We start from the raw sequence: 25,146 nt of genomic DNA on the forward strand, positions 1-25,146 counted from the left end.
AATCGAATCGAATCGAAGCGAAGCACATGACCAGCCTTGCATTAACAGCTGTGACTTGTTTCTTATAGGAGACAGAAGCACAAATAATATATGCACGTATTCTGTAATGTGAAAACAAATAACAGCAGCAACAGCGAACATCGAATGCTCTGAAATATATGGATGTTGACAATGCTTTTATGTCAATTACATTTCAATTACTGGAACGTGAATGTTGTTCTTGTTCTTGTTCTTGGCCGATAAAAGCCACTCCAAAGACGACTGTTTTTTTGCGACGCAGCGACTCAGCGACTCAGAGACTCATCGACTCAACTCTCTGGACAGTTGGATGCGCTAATCACAGTTCTGTCAAGAATTGCAAATGCAAATCGAATTTCAGCTCCGAAGAGATAGATGGTCAAATGTCTGCATCTCTATCTCTCTGTGGGGATTGAATGTTCTTCGATCGATCGTCGTCTATTGTTTTGCACTTGCATGCACTATGCAAATTGTGAGAACGAAGCATCCAATTACCGTGTCTGGCATTTATTGAATGACATTTTGCTAGCCACAATCACACACAGAGTCAGACACAGAGAGACAGAGAGTCGCATTCTATGGTATTATTGGCTCTATTATTAACTTGACTATCAACCGCACACACACACACACACACACACATCATGTTTGAACACACCCCAAAAACTAATGAGCAATATGCACTGATTCTACTCCTCGTTGACAGTCAACTCAATGATGATGATGATAAATGCCTAACCACATTTTTGCATTAATGCATTTGCTTAACACCGTTTCTCGAAATTGAATTCCAAAGCAAAAGCAAAAGCAAACGCAACACAATCACAATCAGCATCATCATCTCTATCGCTCAGAATTTGTTGTTGTAAATGAATCGCATTTTGATACAGTAAATTTGCATTTTATGTGGAAAATTCCTTGAACCTTGCGGCAATTTGCTCGATATACCTATTGTTGTTGTTGTTGTTGTTATAGCATCGTTGCATTCATTAAATATCGATAAGCACTCGGCGTTTGGTTATCTAACATAAATTTCGGAAGCGAAAACTCCCACGAGATGCTTGCTGCCTGAAGCTGTTGCTGTAGATGTTGCTGCTAAATGTTGTACTATACAACATATCGGAAATCGATAATTCAAGTGGCTCTGGCAAACGATGCTGCTGCCTTTGATGGACGCGGAGCCAAAGCAAAGGCAAAAGAAAACGCTTAACATTATTTTTATTCGCTTCGCTATCCTTTTGTGTTTGTGCTGCTGCTGCTCGCTTGTATTTGGGCATCATTGATTTTCGGAAGAATCGCAGGCTTTCGAGTCTATGAATAGCATGTCGAAGCCAAACAATCGAATTCAATTATTTCAAGTAATTCAAGACGACTTCGACAATGAGACGTATACGTAATTTTCGCTGGTATTTGAAGATGCCGAGTAATTCCATCTGTGATTGCAGCTTATCATTATCATTTCTCTCTCTCTCTCGTTCTCTTGCTCGTTTACCGATTAGCACAATTAGTGCATGAGTATAATGCGGCGTATACGTGATATACTTAAGGTGAAGCAGGAATATTGCAAAGCAAAAAGGAAATATTAAAGCAACTGAATGATTAAAGATGATGCTGCAAATTTGTTAATTGTTGTTTCGTTTATTGCTTGAAATCGTTTTAAAGAGCAGCTGAATGAATTTTTGATTTGAAATACGCTAGTTAGCAAATTGCTAGCAAATTGCTATCAATTTCATAAGTTTTTCGTTCGATTGCATCAAGTTAAATCTCAACTGTTGACAGTCACTTTTATTGCTTTCCACTGTCTCGCAGACAGCTGGCAGTTGACTATCTGGCTGGCTGACTGGCTCAGTTCACAGCGGATGGGAAAATGCTGGTGGGAAACCACAACTGACCTGTTGTTGCCACTTGCCACTTGCCATTGCCCATTGCCATTGCCACGTTTTACAGCTCATTGTGCAGAGGACAAAGGCGGAATGCTTTCATTAAGGTCATCAAAGCAGCAACGGCAGCAGCAATGGCAACAGCCGAGTAACCAGCAGCTGACACGGCAGCAACACCAACCAAGAGCAGCAGCAGCAACGGCAGCAGCTACTCATAGCAATGCAACTAAGTAATCTTGCTGCCCTTAGCCATATCCATGAGGTTGGGCGAGTGTACAATATCAACATTATCATTATCAACATTTTCATTTTCATTCTCATTATCATGATCATTAGCATTGTCGTTGGTCATTGTGGAGTATGCAACATCATGATGAGGTTTATGCTCGTGTTGAGCTTGTGTTGTGTGCTCTGCCTTTGCCTTTGCCTTTTGTGTGTGTTGGTTGCTGTGTGTGTGTGTGTGTGTGTGTGAGTGTGCCACATCCCGTGCTTAGTCCTTTGTGGCGCCATGTCCTGCCGGGCGTAGACTTCAAAGCGTTTTGTTATTTCTCTCCACTTTCCCTGTGTAGTTCTTGCCACTTCCTTCTTTCCATTTCTCTTTTTCCTTTTCGTCTTTTTTTTCGTTTTTATTTCGGCATTCACCTGAAATTTATGCCGCCCACAGACTCCTGCAACTGGCAGCAAATGTTTCGTGCCAGTTGACGCTCAATTTAGAATTATTTATGTACAAGTATTACGCACAATTATAAGAAAAACAAAAAAGACAAATAAAACACACAAATTTCGAAGAAATTGAAACTGAAAGTCAAACGACTGAAACGAAGAAAAAAAAAACGCAGTCATAAGCACATCAATCAATCGCTTTAATGGCCATTAGATCATTCCACATTTTAGCCCTTTTTGAATAACACTAAACAACGAGCGCACCGAAATCAAACAATTCATATTTAACATTCGATTAATATGCGTCATAAAAATCAACACAATTTGCCACAATCATAAAGCTCTTCACAGTTCATTCATACACTTTTGGGCTGTCCAGTGTTTTTATTAGCAAATATTTGAATTTTTATTTTGTTTGCTCAATTCATAAATGGTGAGCAACAAAAAAAAAAAAGAACTCAAATATGAAAGAAAATAGCGCATATTAATACGTCAAATTTGTGTTGTTCAGATTCAATTGGAAATCTGTTTTCGCTCTGAAACCAAATTACGCGTTAATCAAATAATCAAATTAAAGTGCCCGAACAAATTTCACAGCGGCAACAAAAATACATAACAACAACAACAACAACACCGATAAATTTACGTCCACAAACAAAGTGTTTGACTATGAATAATGTGTTGTCTCTCATGTCAGATTTTGTTGGGCAAAAGGTCGCCATAAATTGTTCATATTGAATTGCTGCTGTTTCGCAACCGTTTTTATACCCGATACTCATAGGGTAGAAGTGTATTATAATTATATGTTATATATTGTATATTTATGGTATATTTTGAATGTAGTACAATATCGCAATACCAAATATAGCCATCGGTATATTTTTATATTTTTGCGGTATATTTTGCGTTGACTGAGGATCTGGTATATTTTGTACTCTGTGGTATATTTTGAATGTAGTACAATATCGCAATACCAAATATAGCCATCGGTAGAGTTTAGTATTTTTGTGTTATATTTTACGTTGACTGGCGATCTGGTATATTTTGTACTCTGTGGTATATTTTGAATGTAGTACAATATCGAAAACCCAAATATAGCCATCGGTATATTTTAGTATTTTTGCGGTATATTTTGCGTTGACTGACGATCTGGTATATTTTGTACTCTGTGGTATATTTTGAATGTAGTATAATATCAAAATATCAAATATAGCCTTCGGTATATTTTTGCGGTATATTTTGCGTTGACTCACAGTCTGGTATATTTTATACTCTGTGGCATATTTTCAATGCAGTACAATATCGAAATATCAAATATAGCCATCGGTAGAGTTTAGTATTTTTGCGGTATATTTTGCGTTGACTCATAGTCTGGTATATTTTGTACTCTATGGTATACATAGGTAGAAACTATATATATCATATTATATATATGGCATATATTACTATTTTTTAGTATATTTGTGGAATACTGTTTTATTGAAAATGTGTTGCGAGCATCTCTAAGTCGAGCACACTCAATCGTGGCTATCCTACTTGATTTTTGTATAAAATATTTAATTCAAAGTTAAAATTATTCGTCACATAGTTTTTCTCATTAACGCAGTGCAAATAACTGAGTGTGAAGATTTGGTTGCGGTGCACTTTAAGTCCAAGTTTGCAGTTGAGAAAATTGTCAGGGTTTATTTTGCTCTTCTTACTGCGAAAACTTAATTCGGATGCCAGCAATTCAACATTGTTTTAATGAGGCACTTTGCAGCGTTGTAATTTACTGTTGTTTTCTATTTTGTTGGCAAAAGTTTTTTTTGGCAAAACATTTAAATCCAATCCTTTCACTTATTTGAAATTCCTTTTTTCCACCGAAATTTCTTTCTCTTGCTTTTTCTCTGAAATTTCCTTTTTTTTTGTGTTGTTGTTGTTGTTGCTTTCGCTCTCTGCCTTTTATTATCGTCCGGCTCTCGGCTGAATGCCACCCGGCTACCTGTTGTGTATGAATTTACAATGAGTTTTTGATTAGCTTTTGACAACACGCACACACATAAGCAAAAAGCAGCAGCATCATGCATAGTCGTAGTCATATAATCTCCTATGGCCGCTTTCACTCTAGCATGCAAAAGTTTTTTGCGGCCATTTTCAAGTTTTATTACGCCCCGTTTTCCATTTCTCCGTGTGTGTGTGTTGAGTTTATAAAGTTGCGCAAAGTGCAAATAATAATTAATTAAGCTCAACTCTGTTTAGCTCAACTCAGTTGAATGGCTAAAACTGAGACTGCTAGAGCTGGAGAATACCCTGCAAAAGTTGAAAGATAACAAGTAAGAAATCTGCAGTCGAATGTGCCCCATACTATTATATATACTAATTACGGTATTATGCTTTAAAAATACCAAATAATATATATACCGAAGGTCATATTTGATATTTCAATGAAGTACTACATTCGTAATATACCATAAAGGTCAAAATATACCAAAATTCTAAAATATACCGGAGGCCATATTTGGTATTTCAATGAAGTACTACATTCGTAATATACCATAAAGGTCAAAATATACCAAAATTCGAAAATATACCGAAGGCCATATGTGGTATTTCAATAAATTACTACATTCGAAATATACACTAAAAGGTCAAAATATACCATTGATGTTAAAATATACCATAGAGGTTAAAATATACCAGAGTGCCAGGCAAAGCAGCTAAGACCCGATTACAGTGTGTGTTATTTGCAAAACACATTTTACTTTCTTCAACGTCCCGCGTGACCATCGCTAAAAGGATATAGAAATAAATTGCATTCAAAGTCAATTAAATTCAACTATAAGTATTTCTCTTCTTTGCTCTGCAAACTTCTTAAAGCGAAAAACAAAATTACTTTGCTTTCTAGTTACGTATTCATAAAACTCTCGAGAATTATGCTTCGATTTCACATCAAAAGTTGTTCCACGAGTAGTAACGACAAACTGAAAGGGAAGAGAGAATCAGAGGGGGAGAGAGACAGAGAGAGGAACAGAGATAGTCCGAGCTTATCCACTGAAGTACAAAAGTGTTGTAGACATTATCGCCCTTGGGTGGGTTTGGCGGCCGATAGCCGTAGTTAATGTGAATGTTATTGGCTTTTAAACAAAAGCCAATAGATAAGCTCTTCAAAACAAATAACAAGTTAGTTGTTAACTGTAGTGTACATCGCTTTGATTATGATTTGATTTACAGTGCCGAGAGCTCCCCTCGTTATCAATTTTCTGCGTTTGTGTGCGCTCAACATCTGCATATTACCAACTAATCGATAGCTGTTTTTGAGTGCTATTTCAATTGCTAAAATTCAATGATGATGATGAGTACATGCGTCGTATGTGTAATATTCCATACGCACTGATTATTCACATTATTTCAATTTGCCATTTTGTGCTTGTGATGATAACTGATGACAATTGAAATTGCCAAATCTTTTGACTTGGCTTGACTTCTCGCATTATTGTGAATATCAATGAAAGTGAGCAACGATTTCACATAACTTAAACAACAATAAAAGTGAGCAACGATTTTATATAACGTGCATATCTGCAATAATCGATTTTATGCATGTTTATTCAGTTACATGTGATGAGTGAATCTAGTTGCATTGATAACCTTTTCATTTATCAAAATAAACAGAATATTTTATTAACTAGAACATAGAATAAAAAACGTGTTAAAATCAAGAATATTGCATCAAGACTATTAGATTATTGAGCCAAGAAGGTTTATTTTTAAATCAACATCAAGATTCTGTACAAATTCTAGATAGCCCAATGTTAAAATTTAAGATTTTACTCTGATTTCAAGAATGAAAAAAAAAACTCAAAATTGAACCAGGAAGACAAAATCTTAAATAAAGATCAAACTGTAGATGTAGATTAAACAACATGTAACAAAAAAAATAGATTTATGTGTAGTTTCTTTTTATATATATTATGTATGTTCTATATAAGTTTCAATTATAAACTCTCTTTTTTATATACGAACCTTTTATAGCTTAAACCTAAGCAAACGGCACTCAATCTCCGAAATTTAATCCTTATTTTATAAGAAGGGAATTCTCACATTTTAAGAGACAAAAAATGATTGAATTTGAGATCTTTTCGATTTTTTGATATCAAAACGATGATTGAAGAAAGAAAACTTGCTTTAAGAATTTTCGGTTTAACAAACTTGTTTCAGGTTCTTGAAGCAAGATAGAAAATTCTCTTTTCAATCTATTTCGAATAAAGCATTCTGGAAACATGATTTTAATTTTAAAATAAGATGTTTTTAATTTAGCAAAAAAAAACCTTAATTCAAGATATTATAAACCTAAAATTGCTATTGCAAGCTTTATTTTTTTAAATGAAAACATCTTGTTTAGACTTTTTATACCCGCTACCCATAGGGTAGAAGGGTATTATAACTTTGTGCCGACAGGAAATGTATGTAACAGGAAGAAGGAGGCATCTCCGACCCTATAAAGTATATATATTCTTGATTAGCGTCAACAGCCGAGACGATCTAGCCATGTCCGTCTGTCCGTCTGTGTGTCTGTGTGTCTGTCCGTCTGTGTGTCTGTCCGTCCGTCCGTATGAACACCTAGATCTCAGAGACTATAAGAGATAGAGCTATAATTTTTTTTCGACAGCATTTGTTATGTTTGCACGCAGATCAAGTTTGTTTCAAATTTTTGCCACGCCCACTCCCGCCCCCGCAAATCAAAAAAATCGAATAACAAGCGTAATTTTAAAGCTAAAGCTGCGAATTTTGGTATATACAATAATTACTATAGTAGTTATGATTCCTGAAAATTTGGTTTCGATCAGATAAAAATTGTGGAAGTTATTAAAGAAATACTTTTGTATGGGCAAAAACGCCTACTTACTTGGGGTCTTAGTTGCTTTGGCCGACAATCTAGCACATTGTACAATGGTGTACTATATCGATATACCAAACATACCATTTGGTATATTCTTAGTATTTTTTAGTATATTTGCAGTATATTCGGTATATTTTGAGAATAATACCGCAAAATATATTGCTTTTAATCAAATTGGGTAGCGGGTATCTCACAGTCGAGTACACTCGACTGTAGCTTTCTTACTTGTTTCTCTCTGAGAATACTTAAATAACAATATTTATTTTCGATTTAAAATTTGTATATATTTTATACTAATTTGGGTTTAGTTGACATATTGTTAAGCTTGCTCTAAATACAAAATTGATAAGCAGACACATCTATCACAACTTTGTTATACCGTAGAATGTTCGCACATATTGACACTTTGTGGGCGGATATTTAAATGCAAAATGCTGGGGTGACAGCAAAGTATGAACTAAACTTTTTAGGTCTAATTGAATCAAGCCAAAGTTGAACATTATCAACTAAGTGTGGGGAGGGTATAAAAGTAGGCACAGGTAAAGTTCGGTGCCATTTACAAAGTTGCCGGGCAACAAAATTACACGCTGTGCATGCAATTAGAGTTCAGGGCACTGGCAAACCGACCGAGTAAATTCAACGGCACCTCCATCCATCATCCCATCTGCAACCCTTCTCATTTAAAGCCCAAACACACGACGATGAGGCATGCCCCCTGGCCCTTTTACACCCGGTGGCACTCTGTCAACTCTTTGGCTTGGCAAGCCTGAAAGACTAGCAAAATGGCAGAACTGGACTTCCATGGCATTTGAAATATGCACTGCTTGCTCATAGCTCGCTGCTTTTGCCTCTACCTCTACCTCTGCTTCTGCCTCTGCAACCCAAAGCCAATTATGACTAAGCACCTGTGCTTGGTTGTCTTTAGTGTTCGCTGTTGCTGTTGCAGTTGCTGTTGCTGTTGCCGGTGTCGTTGTCGTTGACGGGGCCAAAGCAATTTGCCAACATTCAGGCCGTTCTCTCTCTTTCTCTCTCTCTTTATCTCTCTCTCTGTCTCGCTGCCCCTTTTCATTTGGCCCAGTTAAGCGATGGCTGCATTACGTCGAACCCTTATGCATTGAGTCGCTTGCATGTCTGATTATGATTGGATTGAAATCATTGAACAGTTTGCTGTCAAACTTGGTAATAATCATAAAATATTAATAACAACAAAGCTACACTACAAACCAAATAAGTTACACAAATGCTAACTTATAACTTATAAAGCAGAAAATAAATGACAAAGTTAAACTAGACAAATCAAATAAAGTTACATTCAAAACAATTATTTTCAAATGAAAAATCCAAGAATGTATATATAGATGAGAAAATAAATGCCAAGCTTAAGCAATGAATAAATATTGATATGTCTTAATGTTTAATTAAAAATAAATCAAATGAATTGATAATAAGTAACAATAAATAAATACATTTATTTTTATATAGTATATTTGTGATAAATGCAAAAAAATAATATGAGAAAATTAAAATCAAATCACATGAATCTAATTGAATAGCATAATGTATTCATATATATTTCTTAAATTAAATTAAAGAAAATATAATTGAATATAAATATATATTTATATATGTTATTTGCTGGCATTTATTTTAACATATTATTTAGAAGAATTGCAATTATTTTTGTTTTAATTTTTGACAACTTATTTATGTTCATCAACATTTTCACACATTATTTAAAATACATTGAAATATCGTATAGCAAACTTTGGCATTTATTTTCGCATATTATTTAAAGCTCTTACATCTGTTTGGCAAACGTAACTTTTGACCAAATACAAGTACTTCGTTGCATAATCCATACGGCTCACCGACAAAACTTTGTCCTGCCATGACCGAAAGTGCCAAAAGTTTTCCCAGCACAGCACAGCACAGCACAGCAGCTCTTCAGTTAGTCAAGCTGGAAAAGCTGGTCAGCATTTGCTTCGCCTTGTGCACGGAGCTGCCTTTTGTTAGCCTCGGGTTCAGTCATTGGTCAGCCATTAAAAATGTACAAAAGGTGTGCATGCCACATTGAGTTGCAAGTGTGCAAGCGAACAATACAACACACACACACATACATACTCTTCAAGTTTATCCCCTGGTACATTTCACTTCTACTCTCTTCTCTCTCTCTCTCTCTCTCTCTCTTTTAGCTGCCTTCAATTCATTTCAGTCACTTGCACACCACGTACTTTTCACGTTTCGCATTTCGCATTTGCTGCACGCTGCGGAAAGTGCGCAACGAATTGGAAAACGAATGAACGTAGTACCTTGTGTCAATTTGATTTAATAATGAGTGGCATTTGCAACGAAATAATGCTCGAAACTTTCAATCCAATGCCACATTCCATTCCATTCCTTCCCTCAAACTTTTGCTAAGCTGCGTGCCAGCTAGTATTTTAATACCAGATGTGTCTAAATATCCAGTTAGTACGAAGCTTGAACTTCGTATTTCATGAAGACAGTTTGTAGTTGAGTTAATTTGAAATTATTGTTGCCTAGTGAGAGAGTATTTCAACACAACACTTTGATTCGAATAAATATTGTTGTCCATTTGGCTAACTCGTTGGAAAATAAACAACTAAGAAAACTGCAGTCGAAATATACCAAATAAATATACCGAAAAGATACTGAATTCTACTGAAGGCTATGTTTAGTACATTCTAAATATAAATTCTAAACTCTCGCATTTCAACTTGTTACACAAATTTCCAGTGTGCTAAAAACTAACTTTGAATAATTTAATCAAATTGATCGAAACAATTTAAAATTTTTAGTTGCAGCAACAACTCCATCCATTAATATTATTCGAATTGTACGATACCTAAAAAATAGATCCTTAAAAAGATAAGAGAAATTAACAATTAAACACGCCGTTGAGCAGTCGCTTGTCTATGACACATTTTGCTTTCCCATGCGTGTTTGAGGTGTTGTTGTTGTTGTTTTTTTGGTTTGTTTGGAAGGTGTCTCATTAGCCGCACAGCGGCCAAAAGCACAGAATGAATGAGTGAGTGAGTGAATGAGTGAACTGTGTGTGGTTTTTGCTCACTTTGTTTGTTTGTGCAATTTTAATGCGTCGACATTTTATTGGCATTTTGTTGTGCCTTCGTTCATCACGTATACGCAGCGTGCGACTGAACATTTTTTTTTTTTTCATTGTTGTTGTTGTTGTGTTTTGTATTTGGTATTTTTTTTGCTGCTTCTCTTGCCTTCCGATTGCCAATGCTGCTGGCGTCGTCGCCTCGTAAGTCTTTCATCATTTTTATTGGTTTTTCTTTAGCTCTGGCTCTCTGCCCTCACCCTCACCCTCTCCCTCAGCCACCAGCTGCCCCCTCACTGCCACTGCCACTGCCGCAGAGTATAGCAGGCGACCTCGGGCGGCTCCCCGCATTGTGTGTTTGTATTCAAAATTTATTAATTCCGCGGGCTCGCAGCTGCTTTAAAGTACAAAAATTCCCTGTGCATCTCATACACATGGGCAAACACACGGCACATGATTAATTACATGTGTTGGAGAGTGTGTGTTCGTATGTGTCTGTGTGTGTGTGTGTGTGCGTGGAAGGGAGAAAGGGAGCGAGGAAGTGCTGTTAACCGATAAATGATGGCCCCCCGGAAAAGTTTTGTTGGTCGCCTCGGGGCGCCTTTGCTTGGGCTCTTGGTTTTGGCATCTTATGGAATCTTGCGGTTACGGGAACGCAACGCATCTGCTGTGGCTTCTGGCCATAATGAGCCCTGTCATTAGCTTGTTTTATGTCGCTAATCAAGTTTGACCACGCCCACACAGGCACAGGTCTATAACTATATGCAGCGGGGAGGGAAATGCTATTAAAGCGCAAAATGGAAACATCCGGGAAGCATTTATATGCGAAGAACTAAGTAAGAACTTTTGCTTTTGCTTTCGGTCTCTTTTCCTGCCAATTTCTCAGACAATTTGATAGAATTTGCTCCAAGTTTCTGACGGATTCGCCTAGTGCTTTCTCTCTCTAGTTCTCTTGGCATACAACATAGCATACTGCCAATAATCCGATCAAGTTGTATTGAAGAAATGCAGCAGACATTTTGCCATTTTGCGATGCGCTATTCAAGAATCAAGTTGTCAAAGAGCGAGAGCGAAAGAGACAGAGAGAGAGAGAGCGTGAAACATAGACAATGCCTCAGCTGAGTCTGCTTTTGTTGCATGTCGGGCAATGCAAATATTTTGCATAAACTACAAGTGTCAGCCTGCAACAGCAACAGCAACAGCAACATCAACAGCAACGACAGCAGGAAGCAAAAGGAAGCGGCAGGAAGTCTAGTGCCTGCAGGACTTAACAACAAGGGCAGCCATCAAACATGGAGAGCATCAATGCTGTCAACTTTATGCCAAACGCTGACAAGCGTGAGTTTCAGCTCAACTACGAGTACGAGTATAGAGAAAGTGACAGAGACAGCGACAGAGACAGCGACAGAGAGCGAGAGAGAGATAGAGATAGAAAGAGCTAGCGATAACGATGGCATTGTAAATGACAGCACTGGCTGACTGTTCAGTCGGTTGGTCGGTCGTCTACTCGCTTCTTCTTTTAGATGAATATGGCAAAAATATGCGTCAAGGATAATAGACACACACACACACACACACACATATACATATAACAGATGGTTTGCACTAAGAGGGAGAACGACATTGAGATAGGCAACCTCAGCCTCCTCGATAGGCAGCCAAAAGGATTGGGCCGCATAACTGGGCAAGTAAAAGTGCCATTTGTTCCGGTTCCAAGAGTCTTAAGCGCATCAGCGTTTACGGCTTTGGCCAAGCAACAGATATTCGATCCGAAGGCAGACACTGTGCTGATGAGACAGAGACAAGTACAGCGACAGAGAAAAGAAAGAAACACTCTGCTCTGCCTTTGGCTTTAAGCCGCTTTAGGCACACAAAAAAGGACTGCAACAGCCAAAAGGAATTGCAAAGCATACTCTATATACATACTATATTATAGTAGTCAAAGAACTTGAAAAAGAAACCATACAAAGTTTTGCAAAAGAGTTGAGCAAGTGAAAATTAGATTTTTCTTTGCTTTCGTGATGAATGCAAATGAAATGAGAAATAGCAACAAACATTATTTTAGCATTTGCCGCTTAATTGAATAACGCACTTTTTCACGTGCTCAGCAACAATAAAGCCAAGTTATTTTCTCTCCACAGCAACCACAAAACTAAAATATTTTAAAGATCTTATTGGTTGCCATAACTACTTTTGATGAACTCAAATGCTATTATGAAATATTTACTAAAAAAAAAGCTCTTTGCTAATTTTAAATTGATTTCGCATGTTTAGCGCATAAAATAAACTTCAAATTCTAGCACAACAAATTGCTCTTTTCTTCAAAAAACCAAAGAACATTGCTAATGCTTTTGTTGAACAAATTACTTAAGCTGATTTCAATGAGTGTTTACAATTTAACAATTTGTTCAAGTTTGTTTGCAGCGAAAGCCACACGCAGACACAACCGAAAGGCGATGGCGAAAATGGGTTTGCAGATGCTAATGATTGACATGTTGTGGCAAAGGCAACGGCAAAGGCAACGGCAACGGCAAAGGCAAAGGCTTGTGCTAAGGGATTGTGTTTGCGTTTTGAGGTCCTTTTTGTGCTCTGCTTGACACTTGAGACGATTGTGTCTATAAAATTGTGTGCACTTGAAAGCTTTTCCGTGTTTGGCCAGAAAGTTAAAGTTTTGCGCTTGTCAGTTTTCCATTTCGTAAATTTGGTTTAAGTCAGCTTGCAAAGTTGCCTTACAGCGGCGATTAAACCTCTTTTTGTTTTTTTGGATTTTCTTTTAATCAGCATCGTTCATACGACCTGTTGTTCGACCGCGATGTCAAGCTGCATCTCAAGCAGCTTTAAGGCCACACCGCAGCAAAAGTGCATTAAAGAAAACGACTTTTCTTTCTCTCTCTCTCTCTCTCTTTCTCTCTCTCTATCTTTCTTCCTCTGCCTATCTCTTTCGCACTCGCTCGCTCTCTGTGCATGTAGAGCTCTATGGCTGTTGTGCTGCTATGCAGCTATGATACTCGATGTGCTACCACCAATCAAATTTCGTGCGTATCGCCAGTGGCCATAAAATGTTGCACACACACACACACACACACACATTTGGAAGAGTTTAGCTGTCGCGTATAAGTGTAGAAGGGTCACAGGCCGGGTCACTTTCAGCTGCAGATTGAACTGAAGCATAACCCAGTTAACCAAAAAACACGCAAGTCCTGAAATAGTATAGTGTAATATAGAAAAGAAATAGAGCAATAATAATGTTATTAATATTATTTTGTGGTATTCCTTACTAGCCTTAAAAATCCAAGACATTATAAGAACTGAATATCTTTTAATACTTTAATGACCAATAAACGAATATGTTCAACGAATTGTTGAAAATTATGAATGGAAATTGCTCAAATGTAAAGAAAACAAATGGGAAATCTGCAGTCGAGCTCACTTGACTATACATTTTAAGTAAAAGCAAAACGATTAAAATATAATTTTAACATATTTTGTTTTGTTTGTTTCTATTTGAACAAAATGCATTGCAATGTATAGTAGTTCAAATATGAATTATTAAAATGCATTAAATTTATCTGAAATACCATATAGAACTATCGCTAATTATATAATCCAGTCGTGAGGTCTGTTGGGTTGTAGCTGTCAGCTAGTCTGACGTTCTAAATTAAAAATGAGGCTTCAACATGGGCCACACAGACCCAAAGGCGATGCTGCTGAAAATTGCGCACCAGGCGAACCAAATCGAATCACACTGCATTGATTTTTTTTTTTTTTTGGGGAAACCAACGGTGCACAAAGCCTGTTCTCTGTCTGCATCCTGATGCTGCACTAGCTCTCTTATTTTTTGTGTGTGTGTTGGGGAAAGGATGATTTGATTACACCGCTTTCTGGGCTCAATTGTTCTCGATTGCACTTTGTCAATTTTGGTTTTTGTCTGGTAATAAAAGCATCATCGAGAAGTGTTCAAACAGCTATGTTCTCTATCAATATTCAACTTGCTTAAACTCACTTTCTAAATTGTAGTTGATTTCTTATAATACAAAATGTGTCAAGTTGTTGTTAACTAGTTCATCAAAGCTTACAATCAAACATAAAGCAATTAATTTTATAAATTTTATATTCTTTCCAAATTAAAAACTATAAAATTTATCAACAAATAATTGCTCTATGTTTGATAGAAAAATTTGAATGAAATAATCAGCAAAAACGTTTGAACATTTGTATTTGAAGAAAACTAAGAAAACAGTTTTGTCATTTGCAGTTGGAGTCGCATTTTTTTCTCGATTTGCAAGAGGAATGTTAAAGTGAATTGTTAATTGTTACCGCAAATTCTTGTGAGGTAATAAACTATGCAGCAAAAGGAAGTCAGAAGTCAGAACAAGAAAATGTCTATAAACATGCGCTGGCATTATTTAATCATAATTCATTTGCTGTACAGTGATATAACAATTGCATTTCCCACACAATTGCAATTGTATTTATATTTACATTCAGTTGCGCTATTTTATTGACTCTGTTCTTTTTTCCCTTTCATTTTGTATGGCTGTTTAACAACATTTTCCGTCGCATAAATCACGATTGGAAGCAGTGAGAGTTCGTTTTGCTCCCCTCGTTGATTCCGATTCCCCTTGCACGTGTTTTGGCCATTCACTTGTAAGGATATTCGCGCTCTCTCTCTCTCTCTGTCTCTCTGTCTCTCTCTCTCAAGCCTTACATAATTCCGGGATGCCATTGCTGTTGCCATTTGCTGTTGCAACAGTCGAGGTAAAAGGCCGCAAGCAGAATGTCATAATGCCGCAAATGTTGAGCAAATGTTGAACAACGACGAAAACAAGCCACAATCCTCCATGTCAAGGGGTGGGGTGCAAGGGGAAAGGGGGCAATGGCAGTGGCAGCAACCTGTTGCCCGAGTCGGTGGCATGCAACATCATTCTGCTCTTTTTTTTTTTGCTCTTGTCTTTTTTGTTGTGTTTCATTTTGGTTTTAGCTTGTTTCCTGCGCTTTTATTGTCGTTTATCTTGTCTGCTCTGGCAATTTACTTCTTGCCCGAACAATGAAAATCGATAAAGTCTGTTTGAAATCAGCTCTGAGCAGTGGCAGCAGCAACACGCAACACATATATAAATGGGGGCACGATGAGCGGGGAGTGGAGCGGGGAGTGGAGTGTATCCCAAACACACACACGAGAGTCATTTTTGCCACAAGCAAATTGGCAAAAATAAAATAAAAATAAACGAAAGCAACAACGAAAACGAAAACGAACAACAAGAACAAAGGCAAAAAGTAAGTCAACGATGTGCATAAAAAAAAAAACAAAGTCAATGCAACGACTGGCGAATACACTGCAAAGAAATAGAAATTTAACGATATTTCTTCGAAGAAAACACATACCAAAAGAGCAGAAATTATATGTGATTTCTTCGAATTAAAAAAGAGAAAAAACTGTACAAAAGAGCGAAAACTTTACTACAGAAAAAAATGAAACATCGAATAAGAAAATGAATTTGAAAAATTAGCTTTATTATAATTACTAAATTCTTACAGTTAAAGGTTAGTCCACAATATTTCATTTTCATATTCATGAATAAATATTTCGGAATTTACAAGCAATTAAATTTGCATTTGAAAACGTTATAGTCAAGCATAAAGCTAAGCTACTTTGATTGTTAAGGCATACTCAGAAAACACACACACACACACACACTCACACACACACTCACATAATAAACGGAATATGAAGCAGCCGCAGAAGTCGCAACATCTTTAGGCCATACAACACTTGGCTTCTTTCTCTTTTGGACGATGCCACAAATCGTTATGAATAATGTTCAAGCATAAAATTTCCAAACGAAAGAGAAAGACAAAGAGAGAGAGAGGGGACAAAAGGGAAAGGGATGGGGAGAGTGGAGAGTGGAGAGAAGAGAGAAGAGTGGCAGGTGGTGCTTGTTGTTTGCTGGTGGCACATCAAATTTCCTTTTGCATAACAATGAAAATGAAAACCTCACCTAATTATGCCAAACATGACTGGTAACAACAACCAACAGCCAAAAGCCAACACACACACACACTCTCACACAAATTACGACAAATTATGTAAAGTTAACTAAAGCAATGACACACACACACAAATCAGAGACAAAAACAAATAAAACAAAATGTGGCATTATAAACACAGCAAATGGGGCAATAACTGCAGGCGTAGAGCATTATTATGAATATGTGAGATACTCTAACAAATGCCATTAACAGCCACAAAATAATGAAGTTAATGATGCATTGCAGCAAGAATTCTTAATTCCTGTAACAGAAAGTAAGAAAGCTACAGTCGGAGTGCTCAACTTGAGATACTCGCTACCCATTTTCAATAAAAATATATTTTACATATATGTATACCAAAAATATATCAACAAAATACTATAATATACTGGAGGTTCTATTTGTTATATTAGTTTAGTACTATATTTCAAATATACCAAATTAATATACCACAAAAAATACTAATATATACTGGAGGGTGTATTTGATATATTTATATACCACGAAAATGCTAAAATATACCGAAACATGTGTTGATATATTCAAAAATATACTAAATTAATATACCACAAAATGCTATAAATATACCAAAGGCCATACCAAAGGTTCTATTTGTTATATTAATTTAGTACTACATTTAAAATATACCAAATTAATATACCACAAAAAATACTAATATACACTGGAGGGTATATTTGATATATTTATATATCACGAAAATACTAAAATTTACCGAAACATGTGTTGGTATATTTTAAAAATATACTAAATTAATATACCACAAAAATGCTATAAATATACCAAAGGACATATTTGGTATATTGATATAGTACTACATTCATAATACAGCATAGAATGTCAAATTAACAAACTTCTACAATTTGTATCAGATCGCAACGTGTCATAAATACTGTAGTTTTTTTTTTATACGTAACAAAAATCTCCGTTCTAGCTTCAACTAACGCTTGCAATTCGAATGTAGTCAATTTGAGGGGACGAAAATGGGCGTGGCAACAATTTGGAGCAAACTTGATCTGCGACAAAGCATAATAAAAGCTGTAGAAAGAAATTATTGCTTTACTCGTATGTCTTATAGTCTCTGATATCTAGGTGTTCATACAGACGGACAGACAGACAGACGGACGGACGGACATGACTATATGTCTAACGCTGATCAAGAATGTATATACCTTATGGAGACTCCTTCTATAAGTTATAATACTATTCTACCCTATGGCAAGCTAGTATAAAAAAAGTGGAAATTATAAATTCTTTTACTCACATTAAATGAGCTACTCCAAAGAATATCATTTCGACCATCAATCAGCGCAACAATAAGCACATAAATCAGCGGCTCAAGCAATCAAAAAGTCCGTCCGTCCGTCAGTCAGTCAGTCAGTCAATTAATCAACAGCTGACTGACGAGCACAATCGGTCACGTATCTCATAAATATTTTTGTCAAAGATTAAATCACTTATTGTGCTATTAAATTTATCAATCGAAAGTCATTTCATTTTGCTACAAATTCATCATTCTTATTTCCAGAAATTCAATGAAAACTTAGCAACCAAATTTCCTTCGCTTTTCAAGTGAAAGTTTTGCAATTGAAAAACCAGAAACTTCTTAATTAATGAAATTAACGTTTTGCAAGCCAAAATAGATGAACATTTTCATCAACTCTAATAACACAAACGATTTGACAACTTTTTAAGTCGTTTAGTTTAGTTTGTTGGTTATTTTATTTTATTTTCATTTTCATTTTTTTTTTTTTGTGTAATTTTTCTTTTGTGGAATTTAATCAGTGTCTTGGGCATTTGCCGCACGACGTGCGAGGGAAACTTTTCCCAAAAACTTGCAATCTCATAGGGTACATAATGAGCAGCTGAAGAGAGAGGGAATTTTTGAGGGTTGGAGTTCGGGGGCGGGGTGCTTTCTCTTGGGGTAACGTAACGAGAAGCTTTGCTTTGTAGTATTTTGTATGCCCGGGCACCTGTCAATAATGTCAGCTGGCATTATGGCCAGAAGTTGTCGTTGTCGTTTTGTGTTGGCGCTGCTGTTGACCCTTATATTTATTTGCCTACTAATTTGTATACAAAACTTGCAAAATAGCCGCCGCATCGCGCACTAACAAAAGCTGCTTAAGCACACACATATTACACGCACACGCACACGCACACACACATGCTAAGGAGGCGGCGCGACTTGTCGTATCGTGTCGTGTCGTGTCGTATCGTGTTGAGTTCTCTCAAGCAGCCCAAGCTCAAACAGCTTCCGTTTCCGCTTCCCCATTTTTAGTAAGGTGCAAGGCAAGGCAAGGGAAGTGGAAGTGGAAGTGGATGTCGTCCTGAGCCTGTGCTCCGTCTGGACTGTGTGCGCAAGGGTTGCCGCCTCGCTGAGCACTCGAGTGCCACAAACAACAACAACAACAACTGGCGAGCAGAACTAATGCAAGGCGTGCTAGTTACATGAGGTTTGCTTGAAAGAGAAAAGCAGCCGACTTTTTGGGATGTGGGGTAAATGTAGCAGAAAGTACTTCATAATTTAATTAGTGCTGCAGCCCGTTAGACAGCTTGACGCGCGACTGATGTGTGTGTGTGCGTGTGTGTGTAAGTGTATAGGTAGCAAAAGAAAATATGAAAGAAAAAAATGAAAAAGAATCTTAATAATAATTAGAGTAAACAATTTCACGCACGTTCTAACTTTAATTGATTGAGCATACCCCATTTACATATTGTGTTAGGGTATAAACAGGCACGCAGTGGCACAGAAACATCAACAGAAAGAGACAGAGAGATAGAGAGAGAGAGAGAGAGAGAGAGAGAGAGAAAGTTGTGTTGTATCTTCTTACTAATAAGGAGCAGAACCTTAAAAGGCCAGCAAATAAATTAAAAACAAATGAAATATGCATGCTCGAAAATGTGAAATATGAAATGTGAAATACGAAACGTGTAGTATGCTTTGAGGCGTTCAACAAATCCAAGCCGAGACAACAAATGTCAGAGAGAAAGAGATAGAGAGAGAGAGCATAAAAGCAAAGCAAATAAACGCACAGCACAGCATAAAACTGAGAAACTGAGAAACCGAAGCGAAAAAAAAAAATGTTTTCAAGTAAACGAAAATAAACAAAATATTTATACAAGCGACTGGGGAATAAGGCAGCTGACTCTAGAATAAACACAACAGAGACAGCGATACAGCTGATAGAGAGAGAGAGAGAGAGAGAGAGAGAGAGGGAAGATGACAGATAGATAGAGAGAGAGAGAGAGAAGGAAAGCGACATCGTTATGATGGTTTGCAAGCCGAGACGCTTTTTCGTGCACAAATAAGAAGCAAAACAATTCCGCTGGCACTGCCAAAAGGCAGGCAAAATAGTTCTTTATTGAGTTTTGTCGGGCTGCCAACTTGTTGCGACTTGCTGCTGCCACACAACTTTCTAATAAACATTTACTGCAAATTAAATCAAAAACAAAAACACGCGAATTGCACTTTGCAACAAGTTTTTTATGATCTACCGCGCAGCGAATTAAAATCAAATAAAACAAAAAACTGAAAACAGAAAGTTGGCAACGCAATAAATAGTTGATTGAGTTGGTGGCGTTGCCAACTTGTTGCCAATCTTGCTATTTGCAATTCCAAATTGCACAACTTTGTTGCAAAAGTGAGTTATTAAAATACCTAAGGGAAGTAGATGAGTAGAGCTACAAAAAAAAATGGAAATGACGAGTTTCAATTTAATGTGAAAAGCGAGCTGTCAACGCGTCAATAAAGTTTTTGAGCACGTGGTAAACAAACTATTGCTGATTTTACTGTTAGACAGCAAGAGGGAGAGAAAGAGTGAGGAATGAAAATGAGCACTGCCAACTTGTCGATAAACTTTAAGCTTAAGCTGTCGCTCTTGTTAATGGCGCTGCCAACTCGTTTTGCACAGCAACCGCAAAAAACTTAATGTAAACCTTGCACAATGTCATTTACATACTCCCACACTCACCTCCACACACACACACATACACACACACATTCGTGACGTTTAAAATTGTGCTTGATTTATTTGCGTCGTTAAAGTAAAGAATTGTGGGGTAACCGCAAATAGACAGTAATCGTAGCACGTGTCAAGTGCCACCAAAGTGACAGAGAACTAACGCCAAGCATTTCGCCAAGCAGCGACTCCACAAATGCCCTACGAAAATAATAATTGCCAAATGCAAACAACAAATCATTGAAGCGCCAACTGAAGCGTAAGTGTACTTCCCCCAAAACAGCAAGCAATGCTTGAACCCAGCTGGCAGTTGGTATTTTGTTTTTTTTTTGGGGCACATGCTTCTCTCACGCGACAGCGACGCGCTTTTATCTATCTTCTTTGTAGTACATAGTTGTGGGGGTCAAAAGGAGGGGAGTCGAGGGGTTGTTTTTTTTTGCGGACTGTTTTTTGTGGTGCGTTTTGTGGCTGTGACACTGAGCAGCTGCCTCGGCAGCCAGCAGCCAGCAGCAACAAAAGCAAGACCACAAATTCTCGTCGTTTTTCATTGCCTACTTTTAGGCGGAGTCGGTAATAATTTCATTCGATAATTCTGTTGTTTATACTTATGCTTTCCTATGTAGTTCCAGGGGAGATGAGTGACAAATTATGCGCACAGGCAGATGAATGGACAGCGAGAGATAGCGGGGGGATAGAGGGGGACAGAGGGGGACGTTCATGTGTTTGTTATTCATTGAATTATTTTTGTTATGTAATTGCCTGCCCCAAAATGTATGCAACGAAAAAGTTAAATCGCCACAAAGTGCCACAATATTGCCTGGCATTCAAGAGACAGAGACAGAGACAGGGACAGAAAGAGAGAGTGAGCGAGCGAGAGAGGCCATAAATATTTTAGGAGTGAACGCTGTGTCAGCAACATTTTTGGACGAATGCTCATCTGTCCAGGTTGATGTATGCTCATCACAGACTCTGATAAGCTAGCTATGCGTGTGCCTGTGTGTGTGTCAGTGTGTGCACAAAACAATTTGCTACAAAATCTCACACACACACACACACACACGCACACATTCACCTGGCGTTTGAAATGCGGCGCTTCAGCTGTTTGCATTGTATGTCACATAAAACTCCCGAAATACGTATGTGTGTATGTTTCTGTGTGTGTGTGTGTGTGTGTGTGTGTGTGTGTGTGTGTGACAAAGGCATGCCTCAGCCCACAAACACACACACACGTGCATTCTTAGCCTTGTCACACGGACAGCAGCTTCCTTCCTGCCAATGCCATTGGTATTGCCTTTAAAGCTCGGAAGCCGCCTAAATGCTAAAAATTCCTCAAGTTTTTCGTCCACATCGATTTTGCATTTTCGTGTTACGTTGCCACAAAGCTCACCCACCACCCTTACCACTCACCCCTCACACACCCTTTGGCCCTTTGCTTCGTTGGCCCCGCAGTCAAATGTGACGTAGCCAAGAGAGAGAAAGAAAGAGAACGCTTCGTAATTCTTTCAATATTTTCTGGCCCAGGGGCTGTCAATTGAGTTTTGGGTCTGTTTCGGTTTTTTTTTTTACTGCTTTTACTGCTGGGGGGAATTGTCGTGAATGACCCAACTCAGACGAAGAGGAGACCAAGCAAAATGATTGACTGATAGAATGATTGGCGATTACGTAACACATTTTATGCCCGTTTTGTTTGGCTGCGTCCCTTGTGAAGGGAATTCTACAAATAGCCCAACATCATTTCTATTTATGTGCGAAGACATTTGTTAAAGCTGTCCCCAAAAAGCTGCTTAAAGCTGCAATTAAGTCAAAAGCTCAAGAATTTTGTCCAATTGTAATAAGCTTATGATTAAGCTAAAGCTTCAGACATCAACTTCACAAGAAAATACTACGAGTATATTGCATTCTTTGTTGTGTTGCGTTACGCCTTGGTTGCACATGGAAAACTTGTAAACTTTCAATGCGAAACTTTTTGTCGCACAACAACAACAACAACAATAACAATGTGGAAATGGAAAACTTTGTCATAATGAGAAGAGTTCTTTTTGGAGAGTTTTATTAAGCCAACTTGTTAGCCAGCTCATTTTCAAGCACAACAAGCTGAGAGTGTTTATCTTCATAAAGATTGTCAAACTTTTTTGTAGTTGTGTCCCTCAAAATACGATGTGCAAGATTTTCCAAAAATACTCTTTCTTTCTTTTGGTTTTCTTTTTTTTTTTGGGTCGAACTTTAACCTACATATCATTTATGTATGTTCCATGTTCGTGTGCAATAAAAGACAATAGATAAAGCTTTTGGACACAACACGACACAAGACTAAATGGAATAAAATATGAAAATTCGTTGATGAAAACTCAAGAAGATGAGCAGAAGAAGCAGAAGATATTAAAATGTGAAAGATTTTACCAAGCGAAAAACACAAAACTTAATGAGTTTTTCAATACATATAGAATATAAGCGAGTGATGAGAACGAGCGAGCGTTGGGCTGCTGCTTTTGACTTATCTCAGCAGCTGTTGCCACACTCACTCATGCCAACATCCCTCAGTGTTCTTCTGTTTGCGACAGGCGGAAGAGATGAAGCGGGGAGGAGCGGGGAGGAGCGGGAAGGAGGGAAGATTCGCCCCTATTTTGCTTCAGCTAACGAGCTGCCCATCAAAAGGTCAGACCTCTGTCAGGTCGACTAGCCTTAAAGTGAACTAAATACAACCTCAACCCCATCATCAAATTGGTTTTGCGGCTTTGTGGCAACATCTCAGTCTATCACACTCACACTGTCACTCTCCCACTCCCACTCTCTCTCTCTCTCACTCCCACTCTCTCTCTCTGTCTCTGTTACAATTGTTGGCGTCTTTAATTTCGATTGCGATACTTTGGCTTTAAAGCTAAAAGCCCACACAGCACGCACAATAAATTAAGCAAATTTATGGCTAGCTGTGCTCTGCCATCAGCTCCTCCCCCTTCCCCTCCTCCTTCTCGTCCCTCTCCTACTGTCGTCTATCGACTTCATTGCTTACCACTTTCGCGTGCCAGTGGCTCAGAACGGAATCCATTGGCTTTGCCATCGACCCGTTCACACTGTGCAGCAAATTTGCGGGTCTCAATTTTGCAATCGCTTTAACTGTCTTTCTCACTTTTTGATTGCATTTGCAAATAGTTTCGATACGAATATTGTTAGATTAGCTAGTTTTGGGGCTGCAAACTGTTTCATTTTAAATAAAGTGTCTAACATAAAATTCGATATTCGTAAAATACTTTTCGATGCTGATCTTTGCTGCCAGTTGATTTGTCTATTTCATTATTTTCGTAAAGTATATTGTATTTTTTTGAATATACCACGTGTAGCCTTTGGTATATTTTCAGTATTTCAGTATTGTCTTTTTATTTCGCAACTGTATCATAGCTAAAATTGTTTGATTTCGCAAACAGAGTTCTTTGTATTATAGTGTTTTGATATTTACCCCTAAATTCATGTTGTCTATTAAATATAAATTTCAATTCGAAATAAACGACAAATGAGTATTATTTAATTGTGCATATCTCTCAAAAGATTTGCAAATAGTTTAAAGTATTTTTAATATCATTACAACTAAATTGCACTTGATAGTCTTTAGAATGCTGCAGCCAACCAACCAACCAACCAACCAACTAATAGTTGTTGTCGAGCACTACTCGTTGCTTTGTTTCTTGCCTGCCTGACTGTCTGACTGCCTGGCATTCTAGTAAGGTTTTCATTAGCATTGGAATTTGGCCCTTGGCCCCCCTCTTCTCCCTTTTCGTCAAAGTTGTTGGCTGGCAAATTTTGTTGTTTAGTTTCGCATTGTGATTATATTAAATACTTGACTTCAATTTCGCCATGGCTTTGCCATGGTTGACTTTGACTTTGGCCAGCCTTTTATGTCTTTGATTGTCGTGTTACCTTAAAGCCAGCCTTGGGTTCGCCCTCTTCTCTTCTCTTCTGTTCACCTTCACCTTTGCCATCGCCCTCGCCTTGGCACGTACGGCTTAAATAAGCTTAAGTAATGTGCGGTGAAAGGAGAAAGCGTCGAGGAGAAGAAAGCATCTAGAATTTCAGCTCAGTTCGCTTGTTGGCTCATTTCATTTAGACGAAAGAGAAAGTACGCGCTGGTATTTCATTATTAATGGAACTTTGATTAAATTGCAAGCCAAAGTCGAGCCAAGTCCCCATTGGTGGCATATAAAAAAATTTACGATGACAAATTTACACAAATTAGTGAACGTTGCCGCTGCCGCCGCCAGACGCATCCGGCATCCAACTGAATCTCCTTGGCATAGAGCAAAAAAAAACACAAAAAACACACAAAAAAAAAAAACCCAATCGTAACTCGCCTGCAATTAGGCTCAATGCAAACGCATAAATTCTCCGAGCACAATTCGTATTCCGTTTGCTGGATTATAGTATTTTCTGCTATGTATTTTTTCCCCATTTTTCCTTTATTTTGGAAGTACATTTGTTGGATTATTTCTTGTAAACGGCTTTTGTGCATAAAGTGGTGTGGAAATTGTAAATATTTAAAAACAATTCTTAGCACTTAAAGTGCAAATTGCTTCGCTATTCTCTTTTACACAACAAAATCATTTCAAATTTCAATCTAAGAAAACACAA

At 37.6% G+C, this 25,146-nt stretch overlaps 1 protein-coding gene across 1 annotated transcript in view; it reads left to right on the forward strand.

The window, feature by feature from the left end:
• LOC133848098 (cAMP-specific 3',5'-cyclic phosphodiesterase-like) overlaps positions 1-25,146 on the forward strand; it is a 150,640-nt gene that overhangs the window by 25,783 nt on the left and 99,711 nt on the right.

The sequence above is a fragment of the Drosophila sulfurigaster genome, chromosome X (genome assembly GCF_023558435.1).
Source record: "Drosophila sulfurigaster albostrigata strain 15112-1811.04 chromosome X, ASM2355843v2, whole genome shotgun sequence".
Lineage (NCBI taxonomy): Eukaryota > Metazoa > Arthropoda > Insecta > Diptera > Drosophilidae > Drosophila > Drosophila sulfurigaster.